General features: G+C 39.3%; 1 protein-coding gene and 1 long non-coding RNA gene across 2 annotated transcripts in view; one reads left to right on the top strand and one right to left on the bottom strand.

The window, feature by feature from the left end:
• tex264a (testis expressed 264, ER-phagy receptor a) overlaps positions 1-17,175 on the top strand; it is a 71,474-nt gene that overhangs the window by 18,657 nt on the left and 35,642 nt on the right. The gene's annotated exons all lie outside the window — the stretch shown is intronic.
• Positions 10,894-14,488, bottom strand: LOC107838462 (uncharacterized). Its single transcript, XR_001664529.1, has 3 exons — positions 14,478-14,488; positions 12,112-12,320; positions 10,894-11,880 (listed from the first exon to the last, which is right to left on the bottom strand). It is a non-coding gene; the product is annotated as an uncharacterized LOC107838462 (long non-coding RNA).

The raw sequence follows: 17,175 nt of genomic DNA, 5'->3' as shown, positions 1-17,175 counted from the left end.
CAGCATGTTGATTCGTCGCCTCGGCTTTAATTGTTTATGCAGAAACGCCTCCTGCTGAGCTTCTTATATTACATTGTTTAAATTTAAAAAAAAAAAAAAACTACGGAAAATTTGTTTTCAGTTGTCAACACCGAGTATTATTTCATGCAGTGGTGTGATTAGTGATTGGCCAGAGGAGTCGTGCTGATTTCAGGTGCATCGACCATGTAAACAAGAACTGAGGTGGCTTTTGCTGTGTTCTGAGTGGCTCATTTATGTGAATAGAAGTGTGTCTGTTTTGTCTTGGCAGCCCATCATTTCTGCAGCGTTGTCAATGCGTTTCTCAAAAGGATGGAGGGATATTTTTATTTGTTTGCCCTTCAACGGTCTTTTGTCAAAGGTTGTTTGTGAGAAATGAATATCTGAATCTGCCTGCTTTTCAGAGAAAAGTAGAAAAAAAAAAGAAATATTTTCTGAATGCTGGGCTTTGTGGTTCCAACAAAAGTTAGAAAAACACTTTTCTAACTTTAAGAAGAGAAGATGAGAGAAGATGCAACGTGGGCTTGAGTGTTTTTAGAGACGTGCTCTAAGGCTGCACAGTATACAGCGACTATTTTCTCATCACAGGATCAGCGTGTGCAATATTCATATCGCAAAGGACGGTTTACGGTATATTCCAAGTGTTATGAACTTGCATTCAATATTCTAATGTGGTATCTAAAACTGTTGCAAATTGTTCAAAGTGCTCCTGCCTCACTGCTGACAAAATCCTCCACGACTCCAAACTCGACACAAGCTTCATTGGCTTCCAATTTATTTTAGAGGACAATTCATGATTCATCGACTGACTTGAAGAGCTCTTCGAAAACACACACCAGTTGTAACAGACGGTTTCTGCACCCATAAGTCCTTGGTAGGTCCCTGAGGTTCTAGCCAGTCTGCTGATGGCGCCCCAAACGAAGCTGAAAACAAAATCAGACCCCAGACTCCTTAACTCCCTTTCTTTCGTAGTTGAGATCAGTCGTCTCTGTGTTCTCTTTTGATAGAGAAAACCACTTAGCTATATTTGGGATGATCGGACAAAAAAAAAAAATCCTTTTTGTTGTTTTTTCTCCCCAATAACAGCTTGACATGAAGACAGTATCTGATTGTTGTGATGACACTCTTTACTGCAGCTTTCTAAGAGTGTGTTTTGGAGGAGTTACTTCCCTTGTTACCCTCTTCTGTAAAAGTAAGTTCTTGTCTGGCCTGCTGTCCAGTGACTAAAGTAAATACTTCCTCATGTGATGCGATATTTGCGCCACAGGAAACCTGAAAGTAAAATGTCATCAGATAAATGTAGATAAATTACAGTTTTGCCAAAGGTTTTAATAATGGTGCATTTAAAATTATTCCTATTTGTTGTATGGTGATTGTAGTTATTGCTGTGTCCTATCCTTCTGAAATGGATAGCATAGCATAATTCTGTATGTAAATGAGCTCCACTTTTATAAATATTTTTCCCTTTTTTTTGAAAGAGGAGAGTATTTAAAAGATATTTCAGACATCTTTTTCACACCAAGTAGAGAAAGTTGGAAATAAATTATTTTCAATGTGTGCAGCACAGTTTTCCAACTGAGTCCAAGTAAGATAAATGCTCAACTGTCTGTTGCTAATCGCAGCTTATTACACTATGTAGACGTCTTTATGATTAAAAAGAAAGTGTTCAGCATATGGCATCTACTATTTGCCGTGGAAGTACTTGGCATTAAGTTTCTGAGTTTGTTGCACAAAGAGAAGCATAGATCTTAACAGTTTTATGATGACTTGTTGAAAATGTTCTGCCCGCTAACAGAACATGCCGTCTTTGAACACTAGCAGTGAGAGCACAGGAATACAACTTATTTATTTAGTTATTTTTGACAGTCCAAAGATCTAATTTCAGCACTGATTGCCCTCGTGTGTGACTCTCGATGGTGACCCAGTGGATCTAGAGTTGACCCTTCTTTGGTCATGCATTGGGAAAGTTAAACCAGCCCAGATCATGGCAGGATTTGGGTTGTGGTGGTGACAGGACAACACCTCCTTTGATCCTCTCCAGTCCACCTCTACATCTTTAATTCGTCCTTGGCTTAAGGCGTTGACTCTTCTCGCCGCTCTCTGTTCAGCGATTTCTGCGTGGGCTGGTGCAGAAAAGCAGGGGCTGAAGCCGCGGCGGCATCAAAGGTGCAGAGAGCAGAGTAAAAGTCGATAAATGAGACGTGTGAGCTGGCGAGGGAGCATCTGTCTCTGTGACTGATAACTGGATGGAAATTCAGATTGGAAGAGGGACGTACCTCTCCGTGATCCGTCCTGGACGTGCGCTTTTAAAAAAAAAACGGCGAGCTGCAAGTGGATGCGAGAGAAATCTCTGTCGTTATTAATGCTGTCATTCCTCCGTGTTGTTTCCTCCGTCTGTGTTACATTTTTATTGGTTAACTTCAGGCTTTTCTCCTCGGGGGCTCTCAGAAATAATAATCTGAAAATAACAGAGAGCATCCATCCGGAGGTGGGGACGGCCTCTGACCTGCAAGGCTTTATATCATGTGTTTGCACTTAATATGCCTGTTATCTGCTTGGTCTGCCATTTTGCAGTCTGTAGAGGGAACACTTGTCTGTAGATGCTATATTTAGACTCCTAAGACGGTGGTGGCAGTTTTGCCGTGTCTTTCTGTTCTTTTTATCTCAGATGGGCCGAGGCCCAGAGCTGGACTCTTCATAAAATTTCATATTATGTCCACTTTCTTGTTTGCAGTGCCAGACTGTCTGTGTTGGTGGGAAAAAAAAAAATTGTTCCTTTTTTTTTCCACTTAGAGGCATTTTCTTCATCTGTTGGTGGGCTAAGTGTGATTGTTACAATAAAACCTTTGTAGTTGAGAGTCTGAGGTGAAAATGTTGGACCTTTAAGGTGGAGACCAGGTTATTGGTGTCGAGGTACTCCAATGTTTGAGAAAAGTATGAGTATCAGCATCAGTATGACTAAATATAGTAGCTGTTTATTCCATACCTTCGCATACGTATCTTGTAGAATTAAATCCACAGCAATGTTCTAATATTTAGGTGGTTTTAGTAATTGTTTTATTATTTTTGACTGCTTCGGGATTTTTTTCCCCCTACATTGTCACTTCATTCCTTATCCTAATGCCATAGGATTCATGGATCACTGTCTGAATTTAAAAAAAACTCCCTTTCCACAGTCATTTTTGACAGAGGGTTGTAGTCTCATAGTAAATCTTGTTGGCAAGCCTTGAATTTATGATTGTTCTTATTCTAAATATGAGACGCGTTGTAAACATTAAAGAACTTCAAGTCCTTAATCAATGTTGTCCTCATTTCATTGGTCTGCAGCTTATATTCTTCGTGACAGTTCAGTGAAGCAGCAAGTTTGGTTGATAACGAGCAGAAGCGTTAGTGATGCTCTTATCGATTATTGTTTCTCCGGGAGCCTCCTCTCTGCAGCTCCAGCAGGGCGTCACGCACCACGGTGCCAATTAGACCATCTGTTGGAGCACATTCGGCCAGTGTGTCCACTGTTACATCTGTGACCTGACCATGCGGAGTCATCCGTCTTCTCTCGTCGGAACAAGAACCCTTGTTTGAGTTTTGAAGGAAATTGGCCTCCAACATTTTTCTAACCCGCTCCACTTAAACCCTGCGAGGGGGTGGTTTTTAGTCAACATTTTTCGCAAATGTAAAGTTTAACACATGAGTACAAAGGATTTTATCGGCAATCATCTCTGTGTACATAAAGTAATTGTTACCTCTACTCTTAGGTGGAAGACACACATACATGCACGCCCCAAATCCGATTTGTGTGTGTCGAGTGACTTACTCATCTGATATCTCTGTAAGGTTTACTGACTTGATTTCAGCTTATCACAAGCTGCTATAAGCTGCTAAGTCGGTAAGCGCATTTTGGCCTTTAAGCAAAAGTTCATGGCCTTTAAAAAGCAATTCTCTGCCGAAACTTTTTGGCTCAGTCGAAATCTGTCTGTTTGATGTAGCTGACTTTCTAAGAGCGGGTTGTATGGATTAGTCTTATCTGTGTATCATCTTCCTTACACGAGCTCCACAATCCTGTAAACTCGGCTTTAAAGTGGGAGCTGAGAGCTTGGAGGGCAGGTGGGTCCAAACTTTGACTTCATGTATAGAACTAGATTAAACATTGGTAAATACCCACTGTGATTTTGTTCCAAAGCTGTTGGTGTGAAATTCTCACAGTGTTTTCACAGAATTTCCTCAACGATTTGGAACAAAAATATCAACGTTTTTACACTTGAAGCAGAAAACTAACAATTATTCAGTTCAAGTTAGTTCAAAAATACATAACTTATTTCAAAAGGAAATTGCATGTTGTTGTTATTCGTGTCATCCGAGAATCTTCAATCCAAAATAATGCACCAAGCTGTGGACAATACCAAGTAAAACAGAAGGAAAACTCAGGAAAACCAACTTGCCATCAAGGACTGGACTTAGGCTCTTCTCATCTAGGGTCTCACTGAAACCATATCATATGATATTATCATCAAATTTTGCACAAGTAAATTTGTGCATGATTTGAAACACCAATGGAATAATTTCTTTGGCTCAGTGTCGTCCAATATCAAGGACTGAAATATTAATATCTGCAAGGCGTGTTTGGAGTGCAATATGTGTAGTAGGCCATTTTATTCATCATGTTGAGGCACTGGTCAGATATTATGGCCCCTTTCCAATCTCCAGCATAAACTATTATTTCTGGTATACCTGCAGTTTTTTGTTTGTTTTTGTGTATTTTTTTAAATCTAATTTTCATATGTAGAAGGAGCAGTGTTGTCGTCATGACATGTATGACAGAGAGCATTTCCTGTAAGACAGCAGTTTATTAATATTCTGCTACAAAGACAAAAATATTATGGAATTTACATTTTAGACTGTTTTTGTCAATCTGAGAGACTATTAGGGATATGATAAATACATAAGTAATGTATTTATTATATTTATTTCCTTGAGAAGATTAACTTAAAAACTTCCAATGAGCTACTAGCGTTTGTAAATCCATGATGTTCCAAGACAAACTGTGGTTGAGAGCTCAAAGTGATAAACATAATATTGCGTGTAATTACCGTGTAATCTTATTTCCCAACCCAATATAAAACCTGTTCTTGACATTTTTTTTCTGTATGTATGCTGATAACTATTTTTTGTGAACGATAAGCTGCCAAAAAATATTCTTTGATCAGATTTAATGAGTCAGACTTGTTTTTCTTTTTTTAACATTGCCAGGATTAATTAAAGAAATGCAGTAATAATTTAGTGCCAATAAGGAAACCTTTGCTTTTAGCCTTCCTGCGTAGATGTTTCTGCAAGTTATCGCTCAGTAAATTTTAAGGCTTGTGGCTCAGTTACTTATTCATTATTGTGCCAGTATTTACCTCTTAAATCCTGCTTTACACGGCTGAATCATTATGCTCGGAAGAGATACTGCAACAAGCAGAGAGCGTGAGGTGGATCATTACTCTGTAATGGAAAAGACTCAGACTATAACAGATCTGAACATATCGATTGCCAGGAAGCTTTAAGCTGAAGTAACTGGCATTAATCTAAGATAGCAGTGTTAAAAATTGTGACAGTCAGACCCGAATCGATAATAAAAATTAGAAAGTAATTTGCACTGTCTATCCACCATGCAGCCTTTAGCTTCCATAGAGGATGTAAACTTCACACAGCGGCTCTGCAGACACACACCGCCTCCCCATAACACCTCAACGCTGGCTGACGCCTAACGACTCCGACTGCTGTCGTCACAAGCCGAGAATTAATTCAACATGAATTTCATTGCTCCCATTCATATCGTTCTTTAGATTGCTCTATACTAGTAAGATTTCTTTTTTGTTGTTGTTTTATTTTTTTGTATCATCATCATCATCATCATCAGCATGTGTGGGTCCAGATGCACACCATGTATAGGTGCTATAAAACTGTTACAATGTCTTTTGGAATACCATAAAAATAATAGAAAATGAACATCGGTCTGCCGGTGCTGAAAACGCTGCTTTCTGCTCCTCTCACTTCACAGCCCCTTCAAAGATTTTGCGCAATATTTAGAAATTGTCTTCCATTCGGAAGAAGCAAATTGCTCCAATTAAAATACGTCTTCAAACCGAACTGTATGCGGAGTTATTGGGATTCGCCCGTGCGCGCAGTGTCATGTAACAACGCTCATTGTACTTTGTTTATTATTTAGAAAAAAAAAATATTTTATTTATGGCATTTTAGATTATTTCCAGGTCACCTCCACCCGTCTGGTTCGATGTATCGACGGTCATCCGGTAATTTTTGTCCAACATGGAACCCTGATCTCAAGGTCAGAAGAATCATGTCCAGGGGATCAAATGATTACCGCCCCCTCAGTCTGTCACTTATTCTGCCTCAGAAGTTATTACGTTAAAAAGGGCCGTTTCAGATACCACTGCAGGGTTCGAAAAGGATGAATTTGTTCCAGATTTCTTAAAAGGATGCTTATCTATACTGTAGTCAATCCTCTGCTTCTGTGGTTCTTTATGAATCCCGGAGACCCACGAATAGATCGGATTTCTAAAGTAGCTTTTATTTTACTTTAATTTATTTATTTTTTTAATAACCATTTATAATATTGCAAGGCTCTGTGTCTCAGAGTTTGTGAATCTGTATTTCAGTGGATGCATACTAAGATGCCGGACTTATGTAAAGTAGCCACACAGACAAACTCTGGCCTTTGGGCATTTCCGTCCTGAAAGTAAGAGCTGAGAATAACATGATGTTGGGAGATGGAGCGTGCAGTTTGTGTGGAAATATTCTGCCAGCTCTGTGGTGGGGGGGGGCTCTGTACATGCAACATGTTTGTCACTGATCTTGTCATCTAGTTGTGTTGCACTCCTTACAAATACACCCTTTATGCAAAATTCAAAAATGTCTCTTTGAAGATGTGTTATTTAAAGCTGAAATATAGCCAGAGGCAATCTGGACATATGATCTTCAACCTTTTTTATGTTAGTCGCAAGCTTGAGATACTTGAGAGGACGAATCTAAAATGTGAGTTGGTACCAAGCTGCTGACTTCAGTCCACTTTAACAAACTTTGATGATCCTTAGACGACACAGTAAAATAGACGTGTCTGACCTTTTCTTTTGCATAACTTGGTTGAAGCATATATTAAATTTTGGCCAATATCAAATGGTGATAAAAACATGACTTCTTTTCTTTTCTTTTCGCATGTAAACCTTTTGGAGCAAAAATACTACTTGACTGGACCGAACATTTTGATTCCTCATACATGGAAGGACTTCCACACATTTATAAGGTCTGCTTTCTATATTTGTGGAAAAAAAAATCTAATGTTCAGTGAATACGTGAACATAACCAAAGCTAGAACCAGCGCCTTTATTGCAGCTACTGTCTGCTGCAGAAAAAGTGGCCATTATTGACCATTATTTAGACAAGCAGTTATGTAGTTCCATCCATCCACGAAGAACTACTTGAAAGCAAATCTACATCAAAGCTGAATTGGATCTCGAATTGAAACGAGGACAGATTGTAGACGTTTTACAGATGCAACACTAAATCCTCTCTGATAAAACTCTAGCCTCCATCCTCTTTCATCCCTCCAAATGCTACCTTGGTGCCCACCTGCAGCTCTGTCCTCATAAGAGGAAATGCAAAGCTTCAAAGATGGAGGGCTCCTGTCTGCAGCAGATGCAGCCTTGTCCCATGTGAAGGCAATTGTTGGATTCCTTTTGTACCTCTGTGTACATCCTTCGTTCGTCCCTCGTGGCTTCACCGTGCGGATGCTTTTGAACCTGTGGTTATATCGTCTAACCTTCACAGAAAAGAAGACGTGTTTTTCTTTAAAACATATCTAAAGGGGGAACCGGGAAAGATAAAGTCGCCTGATCTGACAGTGTTTGAGAAAAATAGTGAAAATGTATAACATACACACCTACATGGTAACATAGATGCATGGTACACAGTGGTTTGTAGACACATCCTAAGACACCGTTGTTAATCAGCTCTTTACTGCAATATTTTCATAATGGATACATTGGTTTGGTTGCGGTTCAGTATGAATAGTCCCTTAAAAGAATAGTGAGTTACAAAACTATTCTTCCTCTTGAACTTTTTCCACTTTTTGTCACATTACAAGCACAAATGTAAATGTTTTTTTCAAAGTGAAAAGAAAAAGATTCATGGTATTTATTTTTCAATTATTATCACAAGTAAACATGAAATGTGTAGCATTAATCTCTATCTGGTCCCTCAGAGTCGCAGTTTTGCATAACCATCTTTACTTGGAGGCTCAACAGCTTTGCTCATCTAGAGATTATTATTATTATTATTATTATTATTATTATTATTTTTTTTTTACAAAACCATTTAAGCTCAGTCTGTTTGGATGGAGAGCACTGGTGAACATGCATTTTCAAGTCTTGCCACAAATCTTCAGGTAGATTTGTGTCCAGATTTTGACTGGTGGCATATAAATATGTGTAATTTGAACTATTTCATTGTAGCTCTTGCTGGATGGCGGGGGTCTGAATCCTGCTGGAAGGTGGAGCGACCGCCTGCGTCTTTACTCTTTTGGCGCCTGTCAGAGGTTTTATTCCAGCTCTGCTCTGTTTTTAGCTCAATCTGTTGTCTCAACTCTGACCAGCTTCTTCATGCAGAAAGGTAGAGAGTAATTTAAAGTCTGACCGGAGATCCATTAACACGGGGAACTTTAAGCTGGGGTTCTTGCGACTTTTGCTTAACATTGGCTTTCTTATGCCACTCCTCCATTAATGCCAGCGTTGTAGAGCACACCGCTAACAGTTGTACTGTTCTTCCCTCTGAGCTGTGTAACCATACTCCTCCTCTTCCTGAGTTTCCATGGGCCTCTTGTCTGCTTCTTTGATTAATGCTGATTATCAGCTTGCTGCTGTCACCTTTCAGACTGTGGAAGGTGTTTTATATGAAAGCCTCCACACGTTCTCTTCAGTTATTAGATCCAGCTCATGACGGGGCCATAAGGTTTATAAAGCAGAGCTAAACATCTTACCCATGATTGCACTTTGTGTTCTTTAGTTAAATGGCCATCTGTTTCCACATGCAGAGTTTTCTGTCGCTACACTTTTATCTACAAATCAATTATTGGCTTGTTTCGCATATATATATATATATATATATATTTGTGTTGGTCTATCGCATAAATCCTGTAAAGAAGAAAAAAAACTTGAAAATTTGTGTTTCTGACAAAATCTGAAGATATTCAAGGGGTGTAAATTCTTTTCTAAGGCACTCTTATGTACTTAAAGTATATATACTTTGTCTTGTGCACTGACTTAGTGGCTCATGCATCATCTTGTTTCATGCACGTCAGTGTGAGGTGTGGAGCGCATGGCATGAGTGTTGATTTGAATTCAACACTCACTTTACACGTGAAAATGAGCTTGTAGCAGCTAATGAACCGGTACAAATACGCAAGCAGGCATCACTCAAGTTTCAACTACTGCAATAATATCAGCGCCAAAATATAAATGAAATTGTTATGCATCAAATATAGCTGTGCTACAAAAATGAAGGAGTTTGTTTCTGCGAGTGAATTAACTGGACCGAAACGCTGGTGTCGGTGAGAGTCACACTGTCCAGGTCACTAGACAGTCTTGCAGTCGACACATGGAAAAAGTAGCGCATTTACACTTGCATTCACGCCTACAGACAAGTTTTCACTTCACCCAACTTTGCACCCACGGGGAACCCACACACTCATGGGTCGAAGGCCTTACACGAGTCACATTTACATGGGTCCAAGTCCTCCAGAGACACGTAGAGATGAGCAGTTTTATTGGGCCAAACTGTGTGTAACAGCGGGTCAGGGATCACGAGACTCTAGCCCTGTGCAGAGAATTTGGATTATTTTATAGATCTCTTGAAGCTCTCTTGTCATTGTCACAAGATCTTGAGAAAATATTTAATGCGTCTGGTGATATAAGTGTGAAATTGCATATTTTACTAATGTCTTTGGTCAGCACACCTCAGCATTAAATTCATTGCTCATCTAAGAAAAAGTTGTAGTTTTTGTTCCTGTTCTTACTGCATATAATACATTGATAAATCAGAATATTTGCACCCCAACACCACTGCAGAATATCACATTCTGAATAACAATAGCGGAGAAAACAATTTTAGTGTTAAACATGCACAGCAAGTCATCCTCATTAAAGAAAATGAGACATCAGTGGTTTGTGTTATAGAGCGTGGAGAAATGCTTCGTAGCTGCAAATATCGATTTAGTTTTTTCTCCCGTTTCTCCGTGTGGGGCCGGTCCATGTGGTTGAATACTTGCTTTGATTAACGATCAGAGACGGAAGCCATTAATATTTTGTTCTAATATGTCAAATACTTAAATAAAGGCTTTATTGTTTTCATTCATCATTTACGGCTCTGTTTGGATTTTTCTCACACGTTTATGTTCAATGAAACGAGAAAATCTGATATTTTAAAAACAAAATACAGAACAATCACACATTTTTATTTTATTTTTTTTGTTTGGACTATAATTCACAGGGGAAAAGCTCGTTTGCATTTTTCTCTTATGTTTATTTACTTGTAATCTAACATGAACTGTGTCGTTCTACTTGAACTGAGAAACAGTATTTGACTATCTTAAATATGTTTATTTTGATCTGATTCCTTTTTGTCTTGAATGTTGTAAAAAAATGTATATATATTTTAAATAAAAACAGTTATTGTTTTCCTCATTTGATTAATTTACATGATATAGATTGATTAATCTTTAAACCATTTTTACATACATTCAATGTGTTTTTTTTTTTTAAAAAAACAACTATTTTTTAAGATTTGTACAAGACGTAAAAATACAGTGAAACCACATTAAGCATGTTTTTTTTTGCCGCCTGTCTTTCCATGAAGCTTCACCTGTTTGTGATGCTGCTGAAGGCACGCTTACAAGATGAAGGATGTTGATGAAGAAACCGTGTCGACAGCATCTCTGCTCTACATTTAGCATCTCCTAACAAGAAGGCAGCGAGCTCTTGGGAGAGACAAGGACTCGGATATGTTTATTTGTGGACCCAGTGAACCATGCATGTCCATGAGGACGTGTGGCTAAGAAGGTTGGAGGAAGGGTTTATGACATATGTTTGCATGAATTTATGTCAGCTTGCGTGGGCGTTCGTGTGCCTGTGGGTACGTGTGTGTGTGCATGTGTCATTGTTGAGCAGTGGAAATCACGTTTTCCATGTCACCAAGTATGCATGGAATAAAATGGGCCTCCGTGTTGCGTGCGAGCTCCTCAACTAGATTAGAGCAGCAAATTGATTGTAAGCGTGCAGTTGTCTGTATCGGAAAGTGCCAGTGATTGTGGAGGCGGGTGAACGCGCTGGCACCTAATTTGATCACTCAGTAGCTAATGCAATCTGCATTACGGCAGCTATTGCAGATCGGGATAATGTGCCAATAGGGCCAAAAGATTTTATTGGCTTCCTGAGGCTGACTGTGTTCATTAAATACAAGAAGCATCCTAATTGCAAATGCAATGACAGAAAAAAAAAAATAATCTGTGCAACATTTTACTGTTGAAATTATGAAATAAAACGCAACAACCCCGACTTGTCGAGACGTGGCCTCCACTAGACTGCTGAAGGTGAACTCTGTTATCTGGCGACAACATGTCATCACTGGTTTGGCAGTATTTCAGATATTTAAAACAAACAAACAAAAAAACCTAATTGAAACTTAGAGGTTGCATTTACTGGTGTGAATATTCAGAACACTGTGGTGAGTCGGTCAGAACTCCAAAGAACGCAGAGTCGTACGCTAGGTGATTCAACTCGTACTTGCCGTTTATTTAGGTAATCGTGTGTGGTTCTAGAAAATAAACAACAGTACAGAGTCAGTGTCTGAATAAACTGACTGAAGTAACATCAGACATATTGCATAACTGCACTATCAATGATTATAAACATCACATTTCTACATATACACGACGCAATATCCACCGTGTATAACTCTTTTAAGTGTGCACGTGAACAGAGCATGCTCTTAATTAAGGGTAAAACTAAAATACTCTGCTAAATAAACAATATTATTAATATTTACCATCACTTACTTGTATTTCCACGCACACACATCAAGGAAGGTAACAATAAACGGCAAACGGCAAGTTAAATAAACAAATGCGAACATAAACTATACTCCTTTACACTCTACCCTTTTTTTCTCTCTTTCTTCGTCTGCATGCTGCAGCTGCTCTAAGCCCCGCCCCTTAAAGGCTCAGCATGGCAGTTTGTTATACAGTCTTTTCCACACTAATCAATAATTATGAATATCAACTGATATGAAACGCTAACATCATGATACGTTTGTCAGCCACATCATCTAATGCCTGCAACATTAAATACAGGTCAGCCATATTGAATATAGTATTTGGGTTTGCAAGTTTTCAAAGTTAATATTTTGACTTCAGACCCCCTTCCTCCCACCCCCCCAGTAATCTGTCCATGTCTGAACTCCAATGGTCTTATTGCTATGGCATATTAGTTTAAAGAAAACAAAATGTTAATGTAATAAAAATATTTGTCTGAGTCAAATGAGTCAAACTAGTGTGTTTTTTCTAAGCCATTTGGATCACCCTAAAGCTCCCTTCTTTGTTTCAGACCTGGTTGTTTGCCATTGATGGCACCGTCTTTCAGTCATCAAATTTACCCACATGTTCACAATGTATCACTTTATTTCTAAAGCACACGTTTAAACAACTATGTTTCTGCTGGTTTTATAGAAAGATTGTAAAACTGTTGAAATACACACCCTTCTGGCTATTTACTTCAAACCCATCATTCTGTCTGGTTTTTCATCTTAGGCTAATTACATCATAGAATGAGCTGCATGTCGATGTAACTTTCCCGCTGAACACAGACCGACCTCTTATGAAATTTGGAGAGAGCGAGAGCTCGTTATAATGGCGATAAAGGTACTGCCTGTCCTCTGTCCACTTCCATTATCTAATGTCCCACTCACTTTTGAACCCAAATGCCAAATTAGCATGCCTGAGACTCCGTCCCGCAGGTATCACGCTGACAGCTCTCACACCTGCACCGGGAATATGGATCTTCTATTCACACCGAGCGGCAGCTTCCATCATGGTTTATGCATTTCAGCCCTCTGCACGGATCTTTAGGAGCGCTCATTCACATAGCCACTGGCATGTGGTGGAAAATGTGTCATGTTGGAGCGGTCTGTTCAGAATAAAACATTTGGGTCTCAGGCTCCAGTTTGGTGAATGGTAGAGGGAATATTTAAAGCTCTAAGCTGCACAACCGTTGCCAATTATTATGATGTATCTACAGTATACTTGTACTGTAGATAAATGATGCGATCTGATAATGTTTGATGGCTCATGTAAAAGCACATTTCATGCACCAGATCACTTCAGTTTATTACAATGTACAACAACTCACAAAGAAAGCCTTTGTTCCCGAGAGCCGACTGAAAGCCGCAGTTCATCCTTCATCTTTGAGAGCTTCAGCTCCGCTATCAAAGGCCAGACATGGAGAGTTCAGCAGGAACATCCACCTGCAGTCTCACCCAAAGGCTTTTGAGAGGTTTTTTTTTTTTTTTTCCTTCTTTTGACCTTTTGGCTTTTTTTTTTGTCTAGGCACATCAAAAATGAAAGATTAGTAGATTCATATCATCTCCCAATATTTTACTGTGCAGCTGTAGATGAATGTGAAAATAGTTCTCGTATGTTTTTCGTAAGAGCTTCTTGATTTATTAGACTTAAAAAAATATAATTTTCTGCATTTTTGATTTTGTTTGTAGGAGTTTAATGCAGTCACACTACATAACTGGAACTCCTCAGAGGAAATTTTAGTTTGAGCACAGCTGTCCAAATATATCCTGAGGAAATACACAGCTTAACACATGGAGAAGCGGTTTACTCTACCCAGGCCAATTCTTTTGGGCCTGGATGAATCTCCTCCAGCTCCTCTCTATGGCTTGTGCCCTTTTGGCAAAGCTACAAGGTAGTCCCAGCTTCTGCTTGTTGCGTGTTATTGCATTTAGTATATGTTGCCACTTTAAAGATGAAGCATGGTAGGTTTCTACTTTAAAGGTAAAGGAGGAATATTTGAGTAGTAGCTTTTTTTTTTTTTATGCCCGGAGTTCACATAGGTTTTCCTCAAATTCAATTAGAGAAGGACCATTGAACAGCCACTTTATTACCATTCAGAAACATATAACACAGCGGTAGGTGCTCATCAGAATGTAAATTCAATTTATTGCTTTACAATTGGCCTATAAAAGTGGAATAAAAATTTGAGAAACAAAACATCAACTTGAGGAACAAACTGTAAATAGCTTGTTTACAGACAGAGAAATAATTACACACACTATTTACATAGACCTAAATTGTATATGGTATTGAATAAAGTGAATAATAAAGCATATTCTCCAACAATATGATTTACGCACCTCTGACTGGTGCAAAGATGCACCAGTCTGGACTTGAACACGTGAGAGAAATAAATATTCTGCAGTTCTTTTCTGTAGAAATGCTTTTGAATCATTTTTTTTAGTAGTGTCAGAAAACTTTGGATAATTTTTGTAGTGTTTGACCTGGAGATGACTGATCAAAGCTAGCTGGCCAAGAGGAAGTTCATCAGTCTAATAGCGTACTCACTGAATCTGATGCTTGTAGTACTAATGGTGTAAAATGTTTTCGCAGAGCCTAACAGTGGAGTTCATGATAGAAAAAGGCGGGTTACAGGGTCATCTGGGTGCCTCTGTAGAAAATGATGAGGATGATTTCTTATAACCGATCTGGTTTTTGTGACCGGTTCAGAGTCTGCGATGTTCTTACCCAGAAGTTTGACACTGCGATGAGTAGTGGTGGGTAACTGGGCAGTTTTCTCTTGAAGTCAGTCATCGTGTCCTTTGTCTTGTTGGTGTACCAGTCCACTAATCGCTTCTGCTCCTCTTTATAGATCATCATGATTATTCCTGATGAAGACTCATCTGCTTAGGCTAGAATGTGATTAAAAGCAGACGCGGCACAACAGTTGTCAGCAATTCGAACAAGGGTATCGTTAGATAGATGACTTTTTGTGCCTAATGGCGTTATAAACTAAATTAGACCGTATTGTATTGTAATGTATGTCATTAAATTTAAATCTAGCAGTATGATGGATCTTTTTGCTCTGACCTGATTACATATTTATAGACATGAATTGGACCTTCTTGTCATTTGAAGAGCCTGGAGATGACATTTACCCTCAAATGGCACGAGGATAGATAAACCCAGTTGGATTGAATTTAGGACACATCATCTTAAGAAATTAAATTGTGTGCTGCTTTAAACCATTACATTAAATTTTATTGACTTTGGCTATGCTTAGATTTATTTTATTTTATTTTTTTTCTGCAGGGAATGAATGTAAGAAGTGAATCAGAAGGGCTATGTAGGTAGAATTGACCTAAAGATAGCCCTCAACTAATTTATAAGATGTGTGCCAAAGAGAAGATAAACACTTGACTGTTCCTTTTAGCTGCACATGTCCCTGGCAATGATGTTAAATCATTTAGCTGTGGAAGGAGAGTGGGAGTGGGGAAGCTTCTCCTCTAAAGGGCAGAAGCGGTATTTCAACATTCTGCATGCCACAAGTTATAGATCAGCAATCTACGGCACAACCTTTTCTACCCTCGTCTCCCCTTTACCACCTTTTATAGATCCGGATTTACCGCAGAAAAATGTAATCCGTATCGGCCCGTCTTCTCTCCCCACCACGGCTCTTATTTTCTTGTTTGACCACAGGGTGCTGGCAATATTAGGAGTGGGAGGAAAGGTTAATGTTGCACTGAAATGATGTCAAAATGCGGGGTCGAGGTCAAACAGGCCTGTGAGCCCCCTGAGAAACAAATGATTAAAATTTGTTTTCATTTTTGACCTGCCTCGTATGAACTGTGACTGGCTTGCCTGTGTGCATACAGAAGCTTAATCCAACATGAGTGAGACGGGTATAAATGCAACAGAGTAAAAACAGCTAACCGTAATAACCCTCTAGGAGTTTAAGGATTTTATTCCGTAAAGCACTCGTCTTCATCCTGTGAGTCCGATCCGCACGCGTGGCCAAGCTCTCAACACGATCTGATGAATAGATAACATTTTTGACAAGTTAAAGTGATTAAACATTTATGCGCCCCATACAGTATATATATCCAGGGTCGTATGTGGTTACGCAGCCAAAGTTGTAGAAGTTCAAGAATGGACTAAATCCAGACGAGTCTCCTGCACACGTGATCCGAATCAGAATCAGAATCAGAGGGGTTTGAAGACGAATTAATTTAATGTACAAGCTTGCACCACAAAGTGAATATGTTATAACTGATAAAATGCTTCAGACAAACCTAGCCTTCTGACTCTGAGTGTTCATTCCTCTGTGAACTGAAGAGAAGACTGCCAAGGGGGCAACTCAATTTATTAATGCCATTCAGTGAGCTGTCGCTCAGAGGAACAGGCCAAAGCAGGGCAGGGTGTGAAATACCATAAACATCTTCATGGCACTGGGTGGTCTGCTGAGCAGGATGGCAAAAGGGTGATGGGATGCACCCGGGTGCAGTGAAGAGTGCCAAATGAACAGAGGACTGAGGAGCGCACATTTCTGTCTAAACCACTAGACCGCTAAGCAGTCTCCTCTCTGGTCTCTGGTGTGTACATTTATGGATTCTTATATGTCTGGCTTATGGCATGCACTGTAGCTAACCTACTAAATTCATGCCTGAAGGAGCACACGTAGTTTTTTTTTTCTTTTTTTTGCAGCAGGATACCAGTCATCTGTACTGAAGATCACACAGGAGTATGGCAGAGGAAAAAGAAAGTGGATATCAGAAATATTAGAACAGGGCAATTACAAAAAACCCCCAGAGTATTTGTGTCTCTTTTATAACAAGATTTACATGCCTTAATGTACACTAACAAAATTAATTGCACAGTTTTGTCCAGAGTGAAATTCTAAAGATGATAACCAGATTATAATCACAAAGTCTGTCCTGTAGCTGTCGCCTAGTCCGAAAACCATGGCCCGTTAGTCCGAAAACCATGGCCCGTTAGTCCGAAAACCATGGCCCGTTAGTCCGAAAACCATGGCCCGTTAGTCCGAAAACCATGGC

The sequence above is a fragment of the Poecilia formosa genome, unplaced genomic scaffold (genome assembly GCF_000485575.1).
Source record: "Poecilia formosa unplaced genomic scaffold, Poecilia_formosa-5.1.2 Scaffold260, whole genome shotgun sequence".
Classification (NCBI taxonomy): Eukaryota; Metazoa; Chordata; class Actinopteri; order Cyprinodontiformes; family Poeciliidae; genus Poecilia; species Poecilia formosa.
This window is presented reverse-complemented; position numbering and strand designations above follow the sequence as displayed.